Source organism: Thermobia domestica, chromosome 5 (genome assembly GCF_964235325.1).
Source record: "Thermobia domestica chromosome 5, izTheDome1.hap1.1, whole genome shotgun sequence".
In the NCBI taxonomy this organism is placed as follows: Eukaryota; Metazoa; Arthropoda; class Insecta; order Zygentoma; family Lepismatidae; genus Thermobia; species Thermobia domestica.
Window position 1 is genome coordinate 220,603,828 of NC_137458.1, and position 14,161 is coordinate 220,617,988.

General features: G+C 31.7%; 1 protein-coding gene across 1 annotated transcript in view; it reads right to left on the reverse strand.

Moving 5' to 3' along the window:
* The window catches only part of LOC145685399 (serine protease 55-like), a 233,772-nt gene that overhangs the window by 182,554 nt on the left and 37,057 nt on the right, over positions 1–14,161 (reverse strand). The gene's annotated exons all lie outside the window — the stretch shown is intronic.

Sequence of the window (14,161 nt, forward strand, 5' to 3'; positions counted from 1 at the left end):
TTGGCCACGCCTACGTTGGCCACGCCCACTGGTCAAGCCCACTGGACTCACGTACTCGTTCCCTTTTATGACCTACGGCGCAAAGAAAATCTACATCCTATGTCAAACTCGGGATATGGGGGTTTCCGAACATGCCACACTAAGAACCTGGGTCTTAAACTTAAAACCTAATAACTCGAAAACGGAGCCACATATTGAGATGGTGTTTTGTTCGTCAACTACCACATGTCTCAAAGGTCAAAGATCAAGATACTTAAAACCTAATAACTCGAAAACGGAGCCACGTATTGAGGTGGTGTTTTGGTCATCAACTACCACATGGCCCAAAGGTCAAAATTCAAAGTATTTAAAACCTAATAACTCGAAAACGGAGCCAGGTATTGAGGTGCTGTTTCCACATTTAGTCATTGGTCATCAACTACTGACTAATTGTGGAAACTCCACATCAATATGTTGCTTCATTTATGAGTGATTGGGTTTTAAGTATTTGATCATCGCGGCCAAAGGTCAGATACTTAAAATCTAATCACTCGGAAACGGAGCCACGTATTGAGGTGCTGTTTTCACGATGCTGTTTCCACATTTAGTAAGGAGTATGGACTATTTAACATAGCACAGATTACGTAAGAGTCGTTCTCTTTTTCAACTCCTATTTTAACATAGCATAGAACACACACAACACAAACACACATACATACATACATACATACATACACACACAATAGAGATTATTTTCTTTTACGGTGGTAGCTACCCCAACACTCTTGGGTTCGGCAATGGCGGAGTTAAATATTAGCCTTTTTTAGCAGAGTTTAAAAAATAACAACACCATTTAACAAGTCTGGTTATTCACATCCACAAACACACACACATTCATGGTTTACGAAGAACTTAATGTCGCGCCAGTGACCATCATTATCATCATACTCTATAATGAATAAAGCATAATATCGTTAGCGTCAATAGTGGTGAGTGAGAATTTGTTTAAGAAATCGCGTAGTGAATAACCAGACGCACGACATGCTAGATATCATTACCTTGGTTAGAATAATAAATACTTGAACCTGTAAATAACGTGGAATATGCCTGTATATATAGCTTATTATCATAATCAGGTTGTAGTGGTTTGGATGGTACAGGTGCTCCATCAACATACAATGTAAAAAACGACATACTAAAATGTTGGAAATTGAACGGATTTGTCTGATAAGTACCATTGAAAGCAGTATTAGTAACAAACCCAATAATAATACGTTTAGCCACTATGCCGGAAAAGGGATCTGGAAGTGTACTATCCATAATTCCTTATGGCAGAGTTTCTGTCTTCGCCTGCACTTTTGTTATAGGATATTTTTTTCTAAATTTAGGATTTTGTAATACTTTATTTTGTGCTATTTTATCTGCTGGTCATAAATCAACCTTTTTCATAACCAATGTTGCATCTGTAATTACAACTTTTCCACCACCGTCTGTGTCTCCCGTTAGACAAAATGCAGCTTTAGTTGGAATTAGTTTAATACGCAGTTGTACACCATAAAGTAAAAAATGTCTCCTCATTAAATATGTCAGCATGAATATAACCCAATAATTCAAATAACTGACTTAAAGTAGTGAGAAGAAAACGATGTTTAAATCCTACATTACCATTGGACACACTGTCCATATGCCCTACAGTGTCTTTAAACCACATTCATGTTTGAAGATGCCTTGATTTAGCATTAGCATAATAATTTAGTAGTTTTTTCAATATACGATCGATATTGATATGTATGTGAGGAGTAGGAAATAAGTTGACCATTCCAATATAATTGCACTTCACTGAACATTACATTGAGAAATTCATTTACAGGACCAAATTTCATATCGGCAGAAGTTAAATTAGAACCATCTGATTTAGTAATTTTACCTTTAATAACTTAACATTGTGTGCGGTAAGTCCATATAGTCATCCCCATGACCAGGGAAAACAAATTCTATTTGTGCATTACCAGATATTGAAGACACAGTCTTATATGGAACTATTTTATTTCCTACAATACTAGTTTGAGTGGGTAAACCAGCAAATAAATCTAATTCTGATTTCATACACTCACACTGCATTTTTCATTTTTTTCTTTTACTTACTATAAATATTCACACAAGTTAAAATTTACAATACCGTAATACGTTTGCGAAAATGTAATTTTACACATACACTGTCATATTGCAAAAGATGTGGATTACCTGTACTATCTCTTAAATTAACAATAATTTGATCAATGTTTACGTTGCACGGGGATGTAATGAGGATTGTCAAAAATATGTACATTATTAATATCATACTCTGTAATATTTGTATTCATAATACGTAACAATGGAGCTATAGTATCGCCTACCATTTGTGGTTCTACAATATCACTGTAAATATACATAAGCGTAGGTAGCGATTTTTGTAAATCAGTTGGATAACGAGCATGATGCACAACTGCAATATCTTCTTGTTGTATATGATCAAAACCCAGTATTCTGGCTAGTTCAAGAGATAGACGTACTTCTATAAGTTTCTCCTGATCTTTTCTTACTCTACTGACTTCAATTCGTTTTACTGATGCTTTAACTTTTAATTGTAAATTTAATATATCACTTTTATGATTAATTTGAGATAGAATATCATCAACATTATAATAGTGTCCTAGTAAGATTTTAGTTATGTTCCAGCTTTTTGTATTCATGAGATGGTAATAAATATTATTAGTATATTTGGAAACAGTCTGAAATGAATTAGTATAATGTACTTCAACATCTGCTATTTCACACTCACCTTTCTCTAGCACAAGTGGACGATATAGTTTGGTAGTATAACATGACAAAGTATTTTGTTGAAAAAACTCCATAGAACAGTTACTCGGTAATGTAAGATAAAAGTTAGTACTCTGTTCCATATTAATCAAAAATATCACTCTCCCTCTTCCTTTACTTCCTCTAATTATTTTTACCACCAGTCTGTGCAAAATGAACTTTTCTTCGTTTTCATCTCCTACCTGATCCTTCGAATACTTGATTTAGTTTATTTTGAGCTTTAGTTTTTAAATTATTTTTAGCTTCTTGCCAAAGTGATTTTAAAGCTTCGTCAATAGGTCTATTATACCTAATACATATCCAGCTACATTAATTCCTGTACGTAACAATTCTTTGCCAATAGTTTTTGCACCTTGTTTAATTAATGGAAATACACTTCAAAATATACCACCTAAAAACTTCCAATACTATAGCCTTATTCATATGGCGCACCTCTATACACGTTATAACCACCTCCTGCTTAATGCGTATAGTATTTAAAGTATGGAACATTCATTTTTTCCTATATACACAAATATAACATTAATTTATAATATTGTATTGTGGTTAAATGTTGTTTTAAATGTAACACAGGAATCCATGATTTAAAGGAACGGGGTATCTCCGCCAACGAACAAGTACACGTTTAACTTTAACTTCTAAAATTTCGTCTATTTCATAAACTTTAGGCAGAGGCACTCCTTGTAATTCCTCTTCGTAAAATGTACCATTAATAATTTCACCATTTAAATCCGCCAACACATAAACCACTTTCTTTTCCTTATGTATCACCTGTTTTATTTTAAACATTTCTACAGTCCACTTATCTTTGTACCCTTTTTTAAAACGCCGTTTTGCTTTAGTAATGCGTACAATATCACCTTTTTTATATTTTGAAATGTTAATATGAGGCATCGGTTTTATTAATTTATTCCAAAGTTGTTGAAAAGTATCTTGGTTCACATTAGCGGGTGGTAATTGATGAGCTCAATGTGGTCTAGAATTATATGCCAGAACAAGTTTCGATAGCACCTCTATGTGTCGGGAAATCTTCTTTGCTGTAAAACATTTCCACATTCGTTCTTTAAGAGTTGGATTAAAACGTTCCACTGCACTTGCCTTAATATCGGAGTTTTGTGTTGTGAAGAATTTAATATTTTGCTTTTTTAATTATAACTGAAATGGTTTCTTAACAAACTCTGTACCTTTATCTGTTTGTAGACGTAAGGGTCTACGACGGGTAGATGCAAATATTTGCTTAAATGCTTTTATAATGTTTTCACCAGTTTTTGTACGTACAGGCACAGCCCATACACAGCGACTAAACAAATCAATCTCTGTTAAAATATACCTGTAACCATCATTATACTTAACCAGACTTTGCATATCGTTTAAATCAGCTTGCCACTGATCGTCAATATCGAACACTAAATAAGGATTACGTGGAAACTTTTTACGTATGGCTTATGCAGTGTATAAGTCGGCTTTTCTTATACCCACTGTTGCACCTTGTGTAAAGGAATTGATTTTTTCACAGCTCTCCATAATGTCGTAGCAGTTGAAAACGAAGCAGGGTGTGAAAGGTTATAATAAATATCAGCCAGCTTCTTCATATGTTAAAATCACGCCATCTGTTGACAACTTTGCGTTTACGTGGTGGCTCCTCCTCTTCCTCTTCTTACTGTTTTGGATCAGCAGCAGCCCATGATGCAAGCTTACAAATATATTCTATACGCTGTGGGTTATCTATATACTGTAAAGGTATATTGGATTTTGCTAACAGTACAGCAAAGGGTTTCCAACCTGTACGGGATATATTTTTCTTGCGACAACTAACAAAATCTACTATATCAGCACCAATCTAACAAAATCTACTATATCAGATCTACTATATTAGCACCAGGAATTAATTTATTATAAATATTAACATTACCATTGTCATCCCAATGAATGTTGGAATTTTGTTTTAATTTACGTAATAAAGGTCTTGCTTTACGCAGACAATTTTCGGGGAGAGTAGATAGTAAGTCGTCCTCCTCCTCCTCGTTCTCCTCCTCCTTAGCACCAACACTATTTGATGTTGTTGCAGTAGGTTTTGTCCAATGTGTAAATATTTTTGTAACACCTCTTTATATCGTATCCATTTTTCTTCAACACTCATACTTTTATTATTTAAAATATTTTAATCTCATCATCTAAATTAGATATAGTTTGATATTGGTGCAATTTTTCCGGCGAAATTAAAACAACTCTTGTTCATGCTGCATAATTATTTAATTAAACTAGATATTATACCTCCAATAATACGTGCAAGCAAAGCAGTAAGAAACCCACCATTTGTACAATTATTCGTTTTTTCTTTTCTTTTAATGACGGACCTTTTTCACTAAATACCTAAATTCCTTTTTATATCTTTTTAATTTGTTTTTCTCTTTTTTATTTAAGGGAACATTTCCTTGTAATATGTTATAGAAACATTCACAAATAGAGCAAATTAATTCGGGATCAGCATTTTGTAAAATTGCTTGGCATACTTTAGGTTTTGCCTTTGCTAAAATTTTAGTAAATGAGCACTTTCTTTGCTAATCATTTTTATTTATTTGTACCTATTATACTAAAATTGAATATTAAAATATAAAAGTTATTAAAATTATTTTTTTACTGGTACATAAACATAATTATAAGAATCTGAGGGAAAATTTTTGTTCGAACACGATGTTCGTCGGGAGTGCCCTGTTTTAAATCAAAAACCAAATAGCTATGAGGATCTCGAGTTGCGTCCTGATAGGCCTCCTGCACAAATTTTGTTATCAAGATATAATTAGCGTGCTAGATAATTAATTTGGGCCTGGTCTCTAGAGTTTTCAAAACATATTATGTAATGGCAATTTAATGATGTCTCGCATACCTTTACCTTGGTGAAAAATATTTTGCGTTATAAAAATAACACTTAAATTCCGGTAGTGGCTACCTTTAGTAAAAAGTCAACAATTTGTGTATCACACTCTCGCATTAAATCATCAATAATTACAAGATGTGGGCCTGTTTGTGCTCAAAAATCATCTATTTTGGGGACCTCTTCTTTAAATGTACAACCTGAGGATAGAGTTTCATACAGAGGTTGCAACTCACCATAACACCATACTATATTTTTCAATTTTTCGGCATAATGTTTTAAAAACTCTTTTACAAAATATGATTTACCACACCCAGTGGGACCAGCTATAATACAAGTAAATGGATGTTGAAACTCCATATTCTAATACACCACAAAATAATTATGAATATTATAATATATTATTATTATTACGATTTAAAAATGTGAATACCTCTAGTGCAATACGTTTAGACTTTAGCTTTGTAGTAGTAGTAGAAAATTCTGGAATGGTAGTAGTAGTAGTAGTAGTAGTACTCTCTTTCAGACATGTTTGAGCATACTTTGCTACATTTTTACATAATTGAGATCAAGTGATTATGGCCTGCTGAATACATGGCAAATAAAGCTGGAGTTTTCTACATGTATAAACACAAAAATTTACCTGACCATTACTATCGTCATCTGACGAGAGAATAAAACACTGCCGAATACCTTTAAGAGTGTCTGAGAATGATATTTCATAATTTTCACTAAAAAATTGTGTAGGCAATGAAGAGTTTGTAACTACATTAAAGTAGTTTTTAATATATAAATAATATGTTAGAAAAGTATACCAGTCATCAGGTGAAAGGCGAATACGATCATAGTAATTATGTACAGTGATAATAACAGAAAATTATCCCCCATCATCGTATGCTAGACCAACACATACCTCGATTTCATTAAAATAATAATAAGGATTTAAAATTTGATTTTCCAATTTTTACTCACCACTCTATCTCTCTACTTAATTAAAAAGTTTCGTTTCTACTAATACTGTATGTACCCTATTCGTTTTCTTTTATACCCGTATGGAAGTGTGTCAAAATTTTCTACTCGCTTTCTTTTACTAGCAGTAACCTGATAGATTTTTTTTGCGCCTCCGGCTTAGTAATCACTTATAATCTTTAATAAGTACAATTTGTTGACCGAGAGGAACGCTAATAGATGGTGAATTATTTAAAATCATATATTTCATCTGTTCAAAGTTAACATATTTTAATGTTTTATTATTCAGTGTGATTCCCTTGATTTTACATATTGTCTTTATTTTACCATTAAGAGTGTTAACAACGGTATAGCCATAACATTTGGGACCACCAGCACAAAATTTTTCGATATATGCATTCGGACCATATTCTGCTTACTCATTCTTCCATACCCCTAAATACACTCCTATTTTTAACTGTGGCTCACCACGTGATTGAGTGTAAATAATACTGTCGGAATCATAAAATAACACACGCTCGCCAAGTAAATCCAAATAACGAAATAACTGGAGGCGTGCGTGTGTCGTGATGTATGCGGCGATTATCACGTTAATATTTTTAGCAGGAGCAATATCATTAACACTCCAGTTGAGCACACGGATTTTGTCGCCGATTGGAATACATGATTTAACTTCCATATTCGGATTTGTTAATTTATCGAAATACTCCTCGGTAGTTTTAATGATAGCGATTTGCTGCATGTTTTTTCTTTGTGCGAACTTACCTCACAGGCTGTTTACCCCTAGCTTTGAAATTCGTTTCTAAGGTTTGTTGCACATAATCGTTTCTCGGTCTAATTGGATACCCTCTTTTTCATAATACTCGTGTACGAACTGTTCTTTTTGTTGTTCAGTGACGCATCCTGCAGGCCAACCGTTATATTCAGTCTTGATCTTCATAAACAGGTTAATGTAGTCCGTGAAAAGACCGCCCTCTTTCTTTTCAGCGTCACGCATTACAACCTCATAGCTCCATACCTCATGTTTCTCGAGCGCTCTGTATCCTTTCTCAACAGCTACACGCACTTCGTCTACAACCCATACTCCAGTCAAAGCTCTCTCCTCATGCGAATGCGTGCATTCTTCTTCATTAAGATTGCCCGCGCATGTTCGGTATAAGGGGAATAATAACTTTTCACCACTCCGATAGGGCAGCTCTGGGTGGTAGAGATTGTCCGGGCTAATAGGGTGCACTTAATTATTCCCTAAAATTCCTAAATATCAGGACACTCGTCATCTCCCACATACATTTTCGGATGAGCCACAGGATATTTTTTCACCTTACAACAATAAGGATAAAAGGAGATTATATCGGTATACATGATACATTCTCCCTCTAACCTTTTTGTAAAATTTCATGGCGTCGACCCTGCCACAATACAGAGCATCCCGCGGATGAATTGGACATTTCTTAGCCATACGCTGGGTTTTTTTTTCACAAATATATTCACGGTCGGGTATTCTTTCAGAAACTCACACCAATTGCATTCCCACATTTCATGCACTATATACCCCAGTTCTTTTTGTCTATTAATTTTGTTTACAGTATTCTCATAACGCGTATTAAAAGTAGTGTATGCATCGTAGTACTGTCATTGATACCAGTCCTAGCGCACCCCTACATCCATATTTTTGACTAAAACAGAAAAATAGCACAAAATATTTACATAATTGTAACTCCAAAGTAGATTGGGTAGTGTCTCTTCGCATTGGCTTTTATAACATGCAAATCGAATCGTGAAATATCTAGTTATAACAAAAATGAATTAACTAATTTGGATATTTTATATTTAATAAATCATGAAAAAGTGTGCAATTTGTAGAGAATTAAAAAAAAATCCCAGAGTTTTCAGAAATGGAAACAAGAGAGCTGATAACTGTAAAAGATGTTATAGAGCAGAGAATTTGAATAAAGAAATTGAACAGGGCTTAAAATATTTTGGACTGTTGGTAAATTATTCAGTCTTATCAAAAGAACGAGTGATTGAAATAGATAATAAAATGTTAGAGCATGACTTTATAAAAATAATGTATTTTTTCTTTGAGGATATAGACACACGATTTATGATTTTAAAACCAGCTACATTATCGGAATGTAAGTTCGTAGATTCAACATATAGCCCCGTAGGTTTTACATTACCAGCACCACAAGTTATTTTATTTAAAGATATAATACGTGTTGGTTTCCCACCATATTTTAGTCGAAGGAACTATACTATATCTTGTTATGACTTAATTAATGAAAGAAATATTAATAATAAAAGTGTTGTATGTGGAATTCCTGCATATTATAATGAGAACTTTTGTTCCATATCCCAAATAAAACTTCATGATTGGATACAAGGTAAAACGTCAGAATTTAAAGAAAATGGGTATAATATCACTAACTATAAATCGCCTCTAGATGTTGGGTAAAGAGTTGTTTGCGTATAGAACTTTATAGCACTTAACTATAAGGAACTTAAATCTGTTTTAGCTCTTCTATTCGTCGTGTTTCTCTTTCTTGTCTACTCTTAGTACATTGATCATATAACTCTTTTAACTTGGGAATCAAATATTCTTATAATGACCCCAACCTAAAGTATTATACCATCATTCAATATATATCTCTTATCGTCATAAGATCTTAAAGCTAACATGTTTTTCTACTGATTGTACATTATACTTTTTACTACGATTATGATTTTGTGTTTCATATATCTCATCCTTTTCTAAAACACAATTCTCATAATTCTAAGATGATATATTTTTTATAACTACACTTTTCTTTATACCCTTTGCTTTTCTAGTCGGTTCATTCTGATCTATCCCTTTCTTTTTAATAGCATACATTTTTGATTTTAGACCTACAAACTTCCCTATTACAACACCTTTCAATTAATCTTTAAATTTTCCTAATACATTTTTATTAACTAATTACAATTCATATTCGTTGTTTTCTTTATAATCAGAGGTATCTGAATATTCATTTATATCTCTCATATCTTTGTAAAAGTCTTCTGTTTCTATATGTGCTATAACAGAATCAGTATCAGTCATTAACAATTTTACATTGTCTCCATATCTCTTTTTCAAAACATTGTAGTAAAAATCATACGAACATATTTTAGAAATATCTAGTACTGCCATTCCTACATAGATAGGATTGTTAAATATAATTTTAGTTTTATACATATGAATAGCAGCTATTTTCTCAGAGAATATCGTTCTATCTTTGAAGCTAGGTTTAGCTACTAAATCCTTTAATAAATTTTTATTATACACTAATCTTACATTTAACTTTTTTCTTATATTTTCCATAGTTTTATCAAAGACAGCATTATTAGCCAACTTATAAAAATCCTTTTCAAATTCATTCTTTGCTTGTGATCGTATATTATTATTTAGATCTATATATTTGTTTAACCAGGCTGATTGTTTAAGTGTTATTCTCTTATGTATTATTTAAGTTTCATTCCTTGTGACAAATAGAATTTAAGACTTTGATAGTGTAGTATATAATGCTCTTTATCATATATAGTTGTCGATAACTTTGGAAGCTTTTTCTTATTAATATAGTTTTCTGGAGCTAAGGGAAAATCTGTATGTTTATTATGGAGTTTCTTTGGGTATTCTAAGTCCACTTCTAAAAAATAACTATCTTCAGAATCATCTTTTGTTCGTAGTATTGTTTTTTCTAAGTGTTTCTCATTATACTTATTAACATATATCCATTGAAAATCTCCATACGGCATGTGATGATTTATCGCCCAACCATACTCGTTATTTCCATCCATGTGGGTTATATAAGAGCTTATTTTCTTCTTATCAAAGTTATCTAAGTATTTATTATTAGCAACTGCGTATCGGTTTGAACATTGAGATATTCAACCTCGATACCTTTCTCTATAAATAGTAATTTGTCATAGTCAGTCAATAATTCTAATTTTTTTCGTCATCTTTAACATTGCATCCCAAAAAAACCTGGATCAGTAAGATACCATGCTGGATCCAATTTATATGTTTTAAGATCTGTATCTCTGAAATTTTCAATAATATCTGTTAGTTGAAGAACATCTGTCTTATTATAAAAATGAGTATATTCTTTTATTGTTTTTAAATCAAACTCTTCACAAACTCGTACATGATGCTTATGACGCTCAGAACTTATTTTTTCTCGTGTTAATCTGTTTGTAAATTTGTCTGGAGATAATGGAACTGGCTCTTCTAACTTTTCCTTAGAATTGACAAGATCAAATGGATAATCACCTTCAGTACGAACTAATTCAAGCTGATTCTTATTTGAAAAAAACTTTGATGTTTCTCGAAATTGGTCTAGCTTTAAATTCTATGTTAACTCTGCTAAACCTTTTAGTAAAAATCTGAATGAATCAATGAATCTTAACTTGATAGATCCATCTTTTCTTTTTGCATCCTTATACCGAATAGTTTTTGAGAATGTAATGTAGTTTTCTTCAGTGTTAGCTATTACATCTATTTTTTCTTTCTCATTTCCACATCCTAAACTTTTTATAAATAAATGCGCATCATACCTAGAAAGATTGTGGAAATATACATGAATAAATCTTGGATTTGTATATTTTATATTACAACAAGAATAAGCAGCACCTCTAAATTTACCTGTTAAATGATCATAACCATGCACTTTTGTTTTACATGACTCTCTAGTATTTTTAAGCTTTTTATATTCTTTTTTATATTCTGCTAGAACTTTTTTTATCTCTTTCCTCTGCTCTCTTACTTCTGTTATGCTGTCATCCTGCTCGTCTTCTATTTTGAGATAGTGCTCTTCTTCCAAGTGTATAGCACCTTCTTTTATTTTCGTTTTTAAATACTCAATTTTAATCTTTAAGCTTTCTATTTTCTTCACTAATAAACGTGGTAGAGCTTCAAGACTTCCTTCACAAATATGACATATTGTAGCTGATTCATATATCTCGGCTTCTTCCTCAGATAATGGAGTCATAGATGTACAAGTATAATATATTTTTGCTATTTTGATTGCTTCTTCTGTTAACCTTTTTATAAGCTCATCTGCTACATTATCTTCTATGTATTCTACTGGTTCACTTTTGTAGGATTCCAAAGTGCTTTTTACATAGTAAGTAAAACTACTAGTTTCATGTAGTTGATTAGATTTTGAGTAGCATCTTTCAGGATCAGCTTGACATCAACTTATTCTTCTTAGTATTGATTCTAAGTCTGCTATTATTGTGAATGGTATTCTTAAAGAACGCTTATCATTTACAAATTCTAATATCTTATTCCATTCTCTAGGTAAAATGATCTTAGCAGCAGAATGTAAACCACAGTATTCTTCATGTTGTTTTAATAATGCTTCTGATTTAAAATGCTTAGCTCCACATCCCTCACATAAAAATCTCTTATGTCTATCTTTTGTTATTTGACTTCCAACAAGCTTGCATAAATCTTTAATCAAACAGTAATGTGTTTTATCTCTTTTCTTTAAATATAAAAGACGAAAATGATTTTGTTTTCTTTCTTTAGGTATTCTAAGTGGGTAGATCATTTCATTATCATCTATATAAAGACACTGATAGATATATTAGCTCTGTTTTCAAATTTTGCTATATCAGTAATCTGTACAGGAAAGGGAATATCTTCAAAATATTTATCCAATTTTTGGTCATATTGTCTAGGAACTCTTTGTGGATCACTATTAACATGGTGTGATGCTCTTAGTACAGATAATAAGAAGCATTTTTGATCTTTGTTTTTAATATTAATGCATGCTTTTCTTCTTTTAATTGTTTCTGGAAACGTATTTGTTAATTCTTAGCTCGAGATAGTCGACAGAATGGAAAGTCCAACGAGAATGCAAAGTCCAAAGTCTTTGAAACTCTTCCATCTCTGCCCTAATTTTTGTAGTCGCATTTTTATAATATTCATTTAGATCGGTGAATTGAAGTATAATTTCATTTGACGTTTTAAAATTATGTTCTGGAAACAGCTTATCTTTTTTGAAGCTGCATGTGAATGACATATTTACCTTAAGTGCATTAAAATATTTAAATCCATTATTTAGCATACTTTTAACTGGCTTGCTAATTGAACGTAGGAATTTTGAAGGATCTCCATATCCACCTGTGTTTTTTATTTTGAAAGTATGTAATCTATATTTAAATGAAGTTTCTTTTAGTTCAACATTTATATTCACTCTTTTAGGCTTCGGTTGTTCAAAAATCTCTTTTTTAAATGGGAACAGTTTTAAAGCTATCTTACTACTTAATCTCTTAGGTTTTGGTTTTTCAAAAATGTCTTCTTGAAAAGGAAATGTTTGGTTAAAGTTTAATCTATTCCGTTCATCTTCATGTTCTTTAATTCGGTCTATCAGTTCTGCTTTTCTTAATCTGGAATAACCTTTCATTCCCTTTTCTATACACAAGTTTTTAAATTCAATTACAGTATTTTTAATTAAATTCATTATTATTCTATCACTTTTTATTATATAAAAATAATTTTAATAATTTTCGTTATCTAATACAACAGCCAATATTCACGTGACCTAGGAAACCTCAATGTCTATTAGCATATTGTATTAGAATATGGCTTTCATGGTAACAACCCATCAAAGCTACTATTGATCTAATGAAAACTAATTCATTTTTTAACAATCTTCCTCCTCACTATCATTTGTAGACTCAAGTTCTTTGTCACTATCCCAATTTGATTCTGGTGAAAATCTTTCTAGTGCTGCATTCTCTTTTTCTTTAAATAACATTTCTTGCTCTTTTACTAATATTTGTTTTCCTAGTAGTGCTGTTATGAGTTTAAGATCTTGATGAATAAGGCTAAGCTTATTTTGTATCAAATCACAATGTGCTTCTATATTTATTATATAGAAATTTAGCAAAAAGGATTATTATTTTTTAAATTAATATACAAAACGAGACTATGGAGAGGAAAACTATTCCCCAACTTAAACAATACTGCAGAGAGAAAGGAATACATGGCATGGAAGGTTATTCAAAGCTTAGGAAAGCAGAACTAATAACCTTAATCAACAAGCACAGAAATAAGTCTCTAAGAACAACTACCACAAATTCACAACAACCAAATGAACAAGCTAAAACAACTGCAATAAATTCACAACAACTAACTGAACATATAAAATACATGGTTCAAAAATTAAATCCTGAACATATTGTAAACTACTTTCCAAATCCACTTTGTACAAATATAGTTATAGATGTACTTAATAATCGAAATGCCAAAGAATGGAAACAAATTTCAGAAATAAAGAGCTTATCCAATGAATTTCTACATATTTTCAAAAACAAGGTAAATTGGTATTTAGTTACATCAAACCATAATCTATCACTTTCTTTTATTAAATATCATGAAGAATACATCAATTGGGCTAGATTATCAAAAAAGACTTATTTAAACACGAAAACATCATTAACAAGTATGGTGAT